This window comes from Schistocerca americana, chromosome 2 (assembly GCF_021461395.2).
Source record: "Schistocerca americana isolate TAMUIC-IGC-003095 chromosome 2, iqSchAmer2.1, whole genome shotgun sequence".
Classification (NCBI taxonomy): domain Eukaryota; kingdom Metazoa; phylum Arthropoda; class Insecta; order Orthoptera; family Acrididae; genus Schistocerca; species Schistocerca americana.
The window spans coordinates 988,897,589-988,910,367 of record NC_060120.1 but is presented as its reverse complement, the minus strand read 5'-3'; positions in this window follow the sequence as shown (position 1 = coordinate 988,910,367).

Below are 12,779 nucleotides of genomic sequence, written 5' to 3'. Positions count from 1 at the left end.
TTCATTTTAGAATTCTGGACACTTGAGTGCACGGATCTTCTGCAGGAAACCTGGCGCATTGTTGCCGTCCGTATAAAAGAACGTGACCAGCAACGTGTGATCCGTCATGGAGACAGTCATCAGCCGTCTCGGACGCAGACTGAGAAACATCCGCGTTTGGTGGTGTGCGCACTCAGACGCTTACAGCGCCTTATATTGGTCAAATATTGGTCAATTTTTTGTTGCTTGACGTTACCCCCTGCGTCAATAACGTGCTGTTCAAATTTGAAGAGCAGTGATTCTCTTTCTTCAGCGTTCTGATGCTGGAACTTAACATCTATATTCCGCCGATCCATCTTATGCGATGTAGCAGAAGGAAATTCGTGTGCCACTGTCACTCAAACCTCCAATATTTAGTTCTTGTGGTCATAAAAGGGCTGCTCCTTGTAAAATCTTAAATCGGCAACTCTCTTGGATATATTTATACATATCTTGTGGCCGCTGATTGCCCAAGGCCGTTTGCGGTGGCTTTAAATCGTAGACAAACGAAACAAAAACTTCATGGGTTGTTTGTTTCTTACCGATCAACATAAAACATACAAATAGCTCCACCTTAGCGTCATGTGCTCACTTTTGCCGCTGTACTATTTTACTGAATCCAGTCATCTGAAACACTGCCCTGCTCGTAACTGGTATAAGTCTTGAAAACTCCCCAGGAGTGACCACAACTGCCCACCTTCTTTTATTATACGATATTGCAGTGCCTGTGTTGTTACAAAGAAAGATGGAATGTTCCTTCAGACATGCATGGGCGACTACAACCACTATAAAATACTTGAAATGTGAAACTTCCTGACAGATTAAAACTGTGTACCGGACCGAGACTCGAACTCGGGACTTTTGCCTTCCGCGGACAAGCGCTCTATCATCCTTTCTTCCAGGAGTGCTCATTCTGCAAGGTTCGCAGGAGAGCTTCTCAGAATTTTGGAAGGTAGGAGATGAGGTACTGGCGGAACAGAAGCTGTGAGGATGCGTCGTGGGTCGTGCTTGGGTAGCTCAGATCGTAGAGCACTTTCCCGCGAAGGGCAAAGGTCCCGAGTTTGTCTCGGTGCAGTACACAGTTTTAATCTGCCAGGAAGTTTCATATCAGCGCACACTCCGATGCAAAGTGAAAATTACATACATGAAATGTATTCACAGTTGCGAATGACACCTATCCGCTGTGTAAGGGAATGACGACAACGAAAATTTGTGCCGGACTGTGACTCGAACACAGATTTCCCACTTAACGCCATCAGTCGCCTTAACCGCTTCGGCGATCCGTGCACGATACACGACCAGACGCAAAATTCCATATGTCGTTGTTCCTGCATCACAACCTGTATCCGTCTACACATTATGTAATTCCCGTCTGCGGAAGACGTTTTAATTGAAAGTCGCTCCTTGGTATCAGCGGATAAAGACGGGAATGCATTGTTCTTCTTAACAACACAGGCACTGTAGTATCCTTTCAATTACAATGTCCTACCCTGCACGGGAATTACATAATGTGTGTACGAGTACAGGTTGTGAAGCAGGAACGACGTATGGAAGTTTGTGTGGGCCGTGGCGCAGGTCGCGGGTAACCAAAGCTGTGAAGACGATCACTCGCGTAAAGCGGTTAAATACGGATCCGACACAAATTTTAATTGCCGTCATACCCTTGCATAGCTGATGGTTGTCCTTATTCGAAATTTCGAATACATTCCCCGCAATTCTTTAATTATGGTGGTTTGTACGTCGTTCATATCGCGCCAGCCAAGTCCTTACGAAAAAATTAGGAGTCAAGTCTCTTGAATAAAATGATCAGTTGTGGAATTCGCAGTCACACTGCATCCCAATTTTCACCTTGATTCAGTGGCTCAAAACAGAATTTGGGGACCTTCACACATTGTCGGCCATGTTTTAAGGTAAATTCGTATTTATAATTTAACTGAACTACTTTGACACATTAATAGGAGGGACAAAAACATACAAAAAGGTAAAATACTACACAAAGTCAAAATGAAACAGAATATATATATATATATATATATATATATATATATATATATATATATATAGGGTGATTCAACTAAGCTGTTCGCCTAAAATATTAACGGAGCCGTTTAATTTATACCTATCGTAGTTCCATTTTCACTCAAATGCATTGTGAGACATATGACGATGTATAGCAGATTTTCGTAACTATTTTGATAACAGAGTTATCGATATCATTTTCAGTTTTTCAAATGAATTTTTTTTAGTTTCTGTTAGTCTTATGGCAGTTATGAAACAGACGAATTCAAAGGTGTTTCACTCTTCAAAACCCGATTACTACGAGCTGCGTGCAATAAGTAATGAAACACATTTCTTTCTAGGCCAGTTTCGGTTGAGAAAACACGAAATTTATTGTGAGACATCGTGCCGTATTCCCGGTTCATCCCCTACGGTTTCATGAAGTTGCGATAGTTAGCGGCACTATACGTAGCTTTGAACTGGCTTCTGTAACGGAATTGCATTGCAAGCAGAGAGCTGTCATTGGGTTTCTTATGGCGGAAACCGGAGCACCGCAGATATTCATCGGTGGTTGCACATTAAACCGTTAGGATGGTGCAATGTGAAACTCAACCAATAGCGATCGTATTACGATTCATTCGTCATTTGTAGCCAACCTCATTTGCGTTATGACGCTTACAGCGCCATCTATTAGTCCATTTTCGTTGATCTTTTTTTTTCTTCCATAACGTTTATCCCTTGCGTCAATAATACATCGTTAAAAAGTTGAAGTCATTCTGAGCAGTGGTTCTCATTCTATAGTGTTTTGAAACTATTTATTTATTTATATATTACGTTTTCTATATAAAAGGACAGGCTGAATGTTGCACCTGAATTAGCATGAATAAAGCACATAACATTATCTTATTCGATGTAGATTTTATCCATTTAAATAACTACATTAAATAATACAAAAAATAATAACTTGTAACGTCCTTTAAGAAAATTATCTTTACGATTACGTTCAATGAATGTCTGAACTGTGGAATGCATATAAAACCCGAATTGTCATGTAGCGTGTTGTAACTGCAAGTGTTATTGTTGGCAAAAGTTTAAACGAATCGATTGCGAGTGCAACTCCCAATAGCAATAAAGAAATACAGTGACCGCAAAATATATTCAGCACCTTAGGTACTCAATCCTATAGTCGTGTTCCCAAGTGATAACTTTGGTCCCTGTGCACATAACAAATAAATTAAATTGTCTTACCTCTAAAGCAGCAACGGTGAAACGCGATAAATTCTGGTCTCTCAGAAAAAAATATAAATATGCTATCTACAGGCTCAGCGGTGTGCATTGCTGGCTTTGAAATGCGCATGAAATTATTTTGGCTGTTAAATGAAAACATTTATAAAAAATCCAACTTCTTTGATAAAATATATTACCTGGACAGGGAGGCGGTACTGACTGTGGTGAATTACCAACACTCAGTTTTTTAGTAAAATTGTACTGCAAGTTAAGTTTGGCTTTTCAGAAACATTTGACAGTTGAATTTGATCAGAAAAATACATCACACATCTGGGATCACTGACCGCATAAGCAGAATTTTAAAGAAAAATGGTATTCAGACATGTTTCTTTAGTCAAAACAAAGTAAAAGACTTTTTCCGACGGAAAACGGATGCGCCTGATTACCTCCAGAATGCAGGCGTCTATCAAGTGCATGTGGCTGCGGCAAAGTGTATATAGGAGAAACGGGAAGAACTTTTAAAGAACGCATTCAGGAACACGAACGGAACATGCAGCTAAATCAAAGTGCAAAATCGGCAGTAGCGGAACATCACGAGAACTGTGGCTCTACCATCGGTTTTAATAACGTACGTGTACTGGCTAAGGAAACAAACATTTACAGAAGAAAGGTCCGAGAAGCGGTTGAAATTTCTAAGAATTCATCTAATTTCAATAGAGAGGACGGCTATCGGCTTCCGGCATCGTGGCTCCCCGCCATCAAGGAAGTAAATACGCGGCCGCGATGTGTGAGCGGCATAAACAACGCGCTGCAAGTTACCTCAGCGGACAATAATATTTTGGGTAAACATTCCCCCTCTCTTGCTCTGTCCGTTTCGAATCTAGCCACTGATGATGAGCAACCAATAGCGGTAGCAGGCATTTCAACCAATAACCCTTCTCCAGCATAACTGTGGAATAGTGCCTTTCTATTCAATGACGATGACCGCCAATGGTATCCACAGGAGAGGAGCTACCAACGCCCCTTCTTCTGTATTAGCCTACGACTATGGCCCACCAATGGTAGCCACATGTATTTTAACCAATACTATCACTTCTCCAGCACGAACGCCAGAGAACTCACCCTTTATAAGTGGACGCGACATTCATCTCTGACAGTGTTCTAGCAGTAGTTGACACCAAAAGATCCTGAGGAAGATCCCAGCAGAGGGGTCGAAACGTCGAACATTTTAGAGGAAAGATGACGCAGCCTAATAACCCAGAAGATTTTAACTTCAGTATCAACGGCCACGAAAGCCTGCAGACTTACATAAATACATCATAGTTACCAATTGATTCACGAACAATGAAATTTATACAGCAAGTATTATCTAACCTTATTAAACCAGTATAAATGCAAATCAACAAATTAAATATAGCTCTGTTAACAAATCTTAGAAGCATTACAACAGTGAAATATCTAAGTAGCATTTTTATCAAACAGTTTACGTGCATTCTGGGACTACTCAACAATTACAAATTATCAGCCAACTCACCTATACTAAAGCGCTGATAAAAACAAAAATCGTAAGTATTTAACCTCTTTACCTTGTTACGTGAAGGCTTCTACTTCCAATTTCAGCAATATTGAGATACATAAATTAATCTAACACTTGGTAGCTTCACACAGCACACCTCAAAAACTTCCTACTCTATCGTCTTTCTCTCACAGACAGCTACCTGCAACTGTGCCCCTGGCGCTCTTTTACTCCAACACTACTATCTCAGACCAGAACCAGTATCTCTGGCTCTGCGGGCGTGCACAGTCAGCGATTCGCATTACAAAGTCCCTCAGACATATAAATCGTTAATAGAATCATAGTTTAAGATGGGTTTACAATAATATTCGGGTGCCACATACAAGTGTGCTCCAGTAGACAGCTTTCAAACTAAAAAAAAACGTCTGTGTGCAACCATTTGACCATCTGGTGCACAAGTCTCTTTTCATCCGGAATCCAGAAATCTCAGCTACTTGTCTATTATACTACGCGTCATTGGAAAGTCAGAAATTTTGTAATTTATAATTCTGGACTACGTTACCACAGCACTATCCTACACAGTACTACACTACATTACACTAACTACCCTATTTAGTATTAGAACAGAGCTGGATTCCTCGTTTGTCTGGAAGGTTAGCACGCGGCGCGTCGAGGTGCAGTTCAGGTTTCACAGGGATTGTGCTCCTACGCCACTTAAGGCGTAGAGATTGGGACATGGCTGTCAGAGTGTCAGGAAGTCATTCCTGGTCCTCCCCGAGGCTCGTCTCCTCACTGCTTCCAGAAAGGTATGGTAAATGGTTGTTCTGCCTTGGCGCGTTGTTATGATGTATAGCCACTTCTTGGTTGCCTCTCAGTCATGCAGGCTTGCAGTTCAAAAGCTGATATCTTAACTGTATGCGAGTTCAGCTTATGCCACAGTTCCTCATTCCTTATTATATTATGAATTGTTGCATTTCCAAATGCGTTCATGTCCTGGTGTGCAACATCTTGTCTAACGGCACACACCCAGACGACGTGATCAGGAAAAACTGATTGCTCCACGTTCACAAGTTTCTGTGGTTCGCTGCCTCATTTTTAGTAAGTGGCTGGGGGAAGGAGCATGTCCCAACAAGTAGTGTATAGCTCCCTTAGTGGCAACGAAATGTGTCGTTCTTGTTGTTTTTTAGAGTTAGTACGGAACTGGTAGATTCTCCTCCCTATTTTTTCCCTGTATCTCCTTTACCTTATCATACCCGCCCTTTTTGAGCCAATATTGTGCACCCCTCTTTCGTAGTCTAATATCATTAGCAACACCTCAGTCGGTGTTGTTTTGGAACTGGAATATTAATTATGGGCACCCTGTAGATGTGAACTTCCAGTGAAATACCCGTGGAGAATTCACTAATCATTTTCTCCAGTCAGTCCATCAGCCTTTCGGCATATCAAGCACAATCCCGCGATATGAGGAATGTAAGCGTGTCGGACGCTGCGTTCAGTGTTCTCCACTTGTGCTGGCTGTGAGCATTTGTCCTACAGGCGGGATGGAGTCAGCAGCTGTGGAGAGGCGATATTGCCCTGCCTCTCCGGAGTGCCACTTGTTGTGTAGCGAAGCGCGCTCCACAGGCCGCACAACACCGAAACTGACTTGCTGAGTCCAGCGGGCAACCCCGAGGCGTGCGCACTCTAGAGGGTGCGCAGCGCAGTTCGTAGAGGGGGAACAGGTGCTTCGACCTCACAGTTACGCCGCAAATACCACCAAATGTTACGGTACGACTATCAGCTTGAGACTAAAACAATCGGTGGTTCACATGCGATATCAAAGTAGTCCGTGCACATGAAAAACATTACACATTTCATATAAAACACGTATGATGTTTTAAAGTGCTTTTAATAAGCATAAGAGGCAGTCAAATGAAATGAAGAAAAAAGCTGGGCAGGTGTGAGTAGAACTCACCCACTGAGGGTTCCGTACAAACTAAATTATGTATATAAGCATTTCATCCATTCCGGGAATCGATTATCTCTACGATTTTAGCCTGTTATCGACATTGATACTGGTAAAACATCTAGTCCCTGGATTCTAAGACTTGTGAGACCGTATTGATTTCAAGTCTGAATTCGGATAAGAAACGACGAAAGAAATATTTTTATCGTGTATTATAATTACAAATTAACAATTTTCTAGTTTCTTTTTGTTACTGTGAAATCTTCCTTCCTGCCAAAATCATGACCTCAAAGGGAAGTACCCTACAGTTTTAATGAGTCAGTTTGCAACTATCAAAATACGTGACATAAATGGTGGTATCATTTAATAGCGTTGACTTTAGAAGCCCAAAAGTGAGTAAACTGTTTATTAGTTCAGAAGTAATCAGTGCAACTGTTAATACATTGATCCCACTGTAAGACAAGACGGCCAGTGACAAGGCGGTCATTGCCTTCACGGGAAAAGTTTTGCGGCTGCCTACAGAACCATGGATATTTTGGAAATTTGTGTTAAGTTCCTATGGGACCAAACTGCTCATGTCATCAGTCCCTAGGCTTACACACTATTGAATACCGCTCGGCTACCCCGCACGGCTGTGGAACCATGATTGTATCGTTCGTAGCAATTCGACAGCTACGAATATCTTTCTTCAGGGCTCCAAAAATACATTATGAAAGCATTTTTGAAGCTAAAATTATTAAAATTTTATTAAGATTCTCCGTTAGAAACAAAGAAAACACGCGTTTCACTGATATTGCAAATTAAACCCCTAAAGGCATGGCATGGGATCAGACTGATTCACTAACTCATCATCGCCCGACACAAACCGATGAGCATAGAACTTCAAATCTGGAGAGAGTGTGGATCTTATACTGTAGGCATCATTAGGGAAGGGATTGTCCGAAGTTACACTCCTAACTGGGTGAAATGGGGGATGAGAAGCTGTCTGAAATATGTCGCGATACAAGGCAACTCTGGAACTAGACCTACGAAAATTGGTATTTGCTTTCTAGTCGGAATTATTAGTAAAAAAAATACGTGGTTCTGCATTTTTGGAAATTCAACCACTAAGGGGGTAAAACAGGGGACAAAAATTTTAAGAAAACATTTCGTTATATTAAAAAAAATTGTAAGGTAAGTCTACGAGAACTGGTATTTCACTTCCAAGTTAGCTATAAAAAAATACGTGTTAGGGAATGAAGTTTCTATGGAAATACTAGTACAAGAACGCAAAAGATATAATTAACAAAGACCTTGGACTCCAGCTACAACCGTCGCTTTTTGTTCAGAAGTACAGCCCCAAAGACGATTCTACTATGACCGTATTTAGGGTGAAAAGTTTAGAAGGTGTAGTAGTATGTGAACAATATAAAAATTGAATTAGAAATTTAAAAAAATATCTGTGCAGGTCATGGACATCTGCTCAATGGTAGCGTCCATATTGACCACGGTCAGATTGTTTTACGAAACCTCTCTGTGATGGACAACGTCTCTCTTGTACCGTCTGCCAATGGGGTTTGTTTAGTATCTCGGTAACAATCTCGGGGCGACTAAAGGATCCCGTGAGCAAACGTGCTCTTATTTGTTGTATCTTCCTCACTTATTCTATCAGTTCTACCTGGTAAGGATCCCATATTGACGAACAATAGTCAAAAATTCTGTCAAACAAGCGTTTTATGGGTCACTTCCTGCGTGGATGAGTTACATTTCCTAAAGATTCTTCCTACGAATCACAGTCTGGCGTCTGGTTTTTCTGCTGTTTGTTTTATATGGTCATCCCACTGGAGGTAACTCAAGATATTTACTACTATATATTTATCGGTAGAAACTGTTTCCGGCTGTACAATCGGAGCTTTTCTTTTCTTATGTATACGTAATATGCTACATATATTTACGTTCAGGGTCAACTGCCAGAGCAAAGTAGAAACAACATAGAGAATACAGAACGTAAACAACTGCAACATGCATATTAGTAGACGAAAATATTCTTCGTTTTTTTTTCAGTTTAACAGAAATGCACATACATTCCGTTTATTGCGTACACTATGGCGTGTGACTACCTGTGGCAGCAATACAGGTCTGAGAACGACGGAGCGTGCTGTGAGTTAGGTGATCAACGTCATGTTGAGGCAAGCAAGCAATGGAGAGTGGTGGATGGATGTTGACGTGATTCAACCCGTCTCCCTCGTGCATCCCAGACATGACCTATGGGACTGATGGCTATGGCTCTGAGCACTATGCGACTTAACTTCTGAGGTCATCAGTCGCCTAAAACTTAGAATTAATGAAACCTAACTAACCTAAGGACATCACACACATCCATGCCCGAGGCAGGATTTGAACCTGCGACCGTAGCGGTCGCTCGGCTCCAGACTGTAGAACCGCACGGCCACTCCGGCCTGCTCTATGTGACAGAAATAGGGAGAATGAGCAGAGCACGCCATGAGTGCAGTATCTTTCGTTTTCACGAAGACATCAACCACTCGAGTACGATCGTCCAACAAAACAAAGACTAGGCGCACAGCACGTTGTAACATCGTGCATGAGTACCCAAGACGTCACGACACCTGACGGCAGTTAAACCTTTCCCATTCACCCGTACAATTTCATGAAGAGATGTTCGAGTGGTGAACACAATACCTGCACACACCACTAGCGATCCTCCTCGATATCGGCCTCTCTCCACAATGTTTAGGTCTCGAAACCCTCTTCAGATTCGAATCCGTCGAGAATCACTCCTGATCAAATCGTGACTCATCTGTGAAAAGAATATTGGCCCACTGTTCAACTGTCCAGGTGACATGTTGACGACTCCACTGCAGACGCTCCCTTCTGTGAAGAAACATCAGAGGCACACACACACCATGTCTGCGACAGTAAAGGCCACTCTCTCGAAGCGCTCTCTACACCGTTTGCCTCGATACAACACATTCAGTGGATGCTGCACCAGATGCCAGCTGCTACACAATGCTAAGGTGGTACCGTCATGCCCTTACAGCCAGATGCACGTGGTCGGCCTTACACTGGTCTTCGGGATGCAGTTTCGGTCTCTATAAAGTGTCGCCATATCCAAGAAACGACAGAAAGCTTCATGTTAAGCCAACGGGCCACATGACTTTACGACAGTCCTGCTTCCATTCTTCGTATGGTCTTCCACCGCAGCCACGCTGGTAGGGGTATTCTCTGTGCCACACTGCACCGTCTGTGAGTTTACACAGCAATTGTGGATGCGGGACTACCCGGCAAACACTAATCCGTTTGATAGGTGCCCTGGCGTCATCTTTGGCGTGGTTCTCCGTTGACCGAAATGCCATTTCCGTGGAAATACGATCTTACGGCCATCAGCTGGCAGTTTGTACGATTATATCGCGAATTAGACACGTGGAGGGGAAATAACGATTTGGTGCTTTAATTTTGGACACCAATGTACATCTACATGTACACGATTACTCTGCATTTCACAGTTAAGTTCATGGCAGAGGATTCATCGAATCATTTTCAAGCTGCTTCTCTACCGTTCCGCTACCGAACAGCGCGCTAAAAGCGAAAGCTAAAATCTTTCGGGCGAGCTCTGATTTCTGTTGTTTAATTACGGTGACCGTGTCTTCCTAGGTCAATGGGCGCCAAAAAATATTTTCACACTCTGAGAAGAAAGTTGGTGATTGAAAATTCATGAGACGTTCTTGTCGTAACGAAACCCGCCTTTCGAGCTGCCCTTCTTAGAAAATTTTTCGATTTTCTACGTGAAGCGTTTCTGATACGGATCCCACACCGAACGGGGATACTCTACAAAAGGAAGGAAACGCGTAGTGTAAGCATTCTCTTTAGCAGTCCTGATACATTTTCTAAGTGTTCTACCGATAAATTTCTGTCTGTGGTTTGCTTTCCCACAACTTTATCGATCTGATCATTCCAATTTAAGATATTATTAATTGTAATTCCTAAATATTTAGTTGAATATACAGCCTTTAGATTTGTGTGGTTTTTCGTGTAAACGAAATTAACGGATTCCGTGTAGTTATCATGTGGATGACTTCACACTTTTCATTATTTAGAGTCATTTGCCACTTTTCGCACCATACAGATATCTTGTCTAAATCATTTTGCAACTGATTTTTATCATCTGATGACTTTACAAGACGGTAAATAAGAGCATCATCTGCAAACAATCTAAGAGGGCTGCTCAGATTGTCTCCTGTGTCCTTTATATAGGTCAGAAAAAGCAGAGTTCCTATAGCGCTTCTTTGGAGAACACCACATATTACTTCTGTTTTACTTGATGACTTTCTGTCAATTATCACGAACTGTGAATCTTTGTCAGGAAATTACGAATCAGTCACACAGCTGAAACTATACTCCACAGGTACACAGACTGATTTTTTATTTATTTATTTATTTATTTATTTATTTATTGTTCCGTGGGACCACATTTAGGAGAAGTCTCCATGGTCATGGAACGAGTCAATACATGAAATTATAACACGATTGTAGAAACAGATAAAATGAAATACAAGAAACATATTCAGGCGACAAGTCGTTAGTTTAAATAAAGAAAATCAAGAATGTAACACTGGAATTTGCTTAATTTTTTAGCTCTTCCAGGAGCTCCTCGACAGAATAGAAGGAGTGAGCCATGAGGAAACTCTTCAGTTTAGACTTAAAAGTGTTTGGGCTACTGCTAAGATTTTTGAGTTCTTGTGGTAGCTTATTGAAAATGGATGCAGCAGAATACTGCACTCCTTTCTGCACAAGAGTCAAGGAAGTGCATTCCACATGCTGATTTGATTTCTGCCTAGTATTAACTGAGTGAAAGCTGCTAACTCTTGGGAATAAGCTAATATTGCTAACAACAAACGACATTAAAGAAAATACATACTGTGAGGGCAATGTCAAAATTCCCGGACTATTGAATATGGGTCGACAAGAGGTTTTCGAACTTACACCATACATAGCCCGAACAGCCCGTTTTTGAGCCAAAAATACCCTTTTTGAATCAGAAGAATTACCCCAAAAAATAATACCATATGACATAAGCGTATGAAAATATGCGAAGTATACTACTTTTCGTGTTGAAATGTCACTTATTTCAGATACTGTTCTAATGGTAAATAAAGCGGCATTTGGTTTCTGAACAAGATCCTGAACATGGGCTTTCCACAACAGCTTACTATCTATCCGTACGCCTAGGAACTTGAACTGTTCCGTTTCGCTTATAACATGCCCATTCTGTCTGATTAAAATGTCAGTTCTTGTTGAATTGTGGGTTAGAAACTGTAAAAACTGGGTCTTACTGTGATTTAGCATCAAATTATTTTCCACAAGCCACGAACTTATATCATGAACTACATTATTTGATAATGTTTCAATATTACACACAAGATCCTTCACTACCAAGGTGTTGTCATCAGCAAACAGAAATATTTTTGAATCACCTGTAATACTAGAAGGCATATCATTTACATAAATAAGAAACAGCAGTGGCCCCAGCACCGACCCTTGGGGAACGCCCCATTTAACAGTGCCCCATTGGGACTGAACATCATTACCACTCTCAATATTGCGGAGGATTACCTTCTGCTTTCTGTTCTTAAAGTAGGAGGCGAACCAATTGTAAGCTACTCCCCTTACTCCATAATGTTCCAACTTCTGCAGTAATATTTTGTGGTCAACACAGTCAAAAGCCTTCGTTAAATCAAAGAAAACACCTAACGTTCGCAACCTTTTATTTAATCCGTCCAAAACCTCACAGAGAAAAGAGACTATAGCATTTTCAGTTGTTAAGCCATTTCTAAAACCAAACTGTACATCTGACAGCAAATTATGTGAATTTAAATGCTGCAGTAACCTTGTATATACAACCCTCTCGATAACTTTAGCAAACACCGATGGCATAGAAATAGGTCTATAATTGTCAACATTATCCCTGTCTCCCTTTTTATAAAGTGGCTTCACTACCGAGTACTTTAATCGGTCAGGAAACCGACCACTCCTAAAGGAAAAGTTACAGATATGGCTAAGTACTGAGCTAACATACGT